At 44.1% G+C, this 1,369-nt stretch overlaps 1 protein-coding gene across 2 annotated transcripts in view; it reads left to right on the forward strand.

The window, feature by feature from the left end:
* Positions 1-1,069, forward strand: part of cd276 (CD276 molecule) — a 72,783-nt gene extending 71,714 nt beyond the window's left edge. For both annotated transcript variants that reach the window (XM_008283932.1, XM_008283933.1), the window contains one exon: positions 177-1,069. The gene's annotated coding sequence lies outside the window, so the exon portion shown is untranslated. The remainder of the gene's footprint in view (positions 1-176) is intronic.
* The last annotated feature ends 300 nt before the right edge of the window (positions 1,070-1,369 follow it).

Raw genomic sequence — 1,369 nt, forward strand, 5'->3', positions numbered from 1 at the left:
AGAAAATGATCAGTAATCTGGATGTGAGGCTGAATGTTAGCGCTCCTTGCTTTTAGTTATTGGACCATACAGCCTGCAGTGTTTCATTATTTTGCAAAGTTAATCATCTCTCCCACAGTGAACAGCCTGATGTTTTACGTATTGTGCTTTTGTCGGGTTTTTTTTTTTTTCTCTAGGAGTCGGGGCCAGACGGGGGGGAAGGAGATGAGTCTGGCGGGTAATCCCACTCCACCTATCCATCAACCTGGAGACTATTTCCAGCGTCCCCTACAGAATGTCAAAGCCTCGCTGAGCAGAAGATGAGCCCATCATCTTCTTTCTAAGACTTTCCCTCGAGTTTCCATCAAAACAAATAAACACATCATGTGCCATTATATTCTATTGCCCTCCCTCCCTTCCTGTCAATGGAAGGGCCGGGGCAGTGAGCGAGTGCGGTTGGGTGGGTTGTGTTATAAAGCAGCATGCAGAGGAGAAGCTCCGTTTGAAAACGACAGGATGTGACAGGATCCTTTCTCTGTCGCTGACATCACTCTGCATGGGTTGTGATGGGGCATGTGCCAGAGATCTCCTGTCTAATAGGAAGTGAGACACTTAAAGAGATGACCCTGCCTCAGTTGCCATCACTGTTTCTCTGCCAGCGAGAGAGCTTGGCTCTCCCATTACTCCTGCACTTGCTAATTAGCGTCTGTCGCTGGAGTAACTTGTACCTGTCAGTGTGTGCCGCTCTCCTATATTCAGTAAGTTGAGGGAATTGAAATTGAATGCCAGCTAAGCTCCAACAAACTGCAAATGGTGCATGGGATACACCCTGATTTTCTCACTGACCTGACAGCCTTATATGTAAGAAATTGTTTTTAATGAACACAGACTATCTCAGCTCGTTTCTGCGGCTGGTGCGGAATGTTTTATCTCTTCCAGGCTCGGGGTTGTACAGGTTGTTTTATTGCATTTTTTTTTTTTTTAAGTACTTAACCAAGTCCTCGTGCCATATGTCCATGTATGAATGCCAAAGCCATTTCTGTGTGATAACCCAGTGCCTATTTACATTAAAGAGACATGGTGAAACTGCCTGGTCATTGGTAATTATTGGTCCTGTTCACGGGGGCCGCTTTGTGTTCATTGAGGCAGAACAAGGTCGAGTTTATTACAGACATTTCTTCTCTTCACCCACAGGATTAGCCATGCTGTTCAAATTCATCCCTCCACTTTTCCATTAGTTGATTTATCTGCCGACTACACTATTCTACATAATGAGTAAAACATGAATTATGGTCAAAGTAATACAAATATTTCATTTACATGCAGATCAACACTGACATGTTGAATTGTTCTCAGTTAGACGCAGTCCTATTTTAGGGCTAATCCCTCT

The sequence above is a fragment of the Stegastes partitus genome, unplaced genomic scaffold, assembly GCF_000690725.1.
Source record: "Stegastes partitus isolate 25-593 unplaced genomic scaffold, Stegastes_partitus-1.0.2 Scaffold333, whole genome shotgun sequence".
Taxonomy (NCBI): domain Eukaryota; kingdom Metazoa; phylum Chordata; class Actinopteri; family Pomacentridae; genus Stegastes; species Stegastes partitus.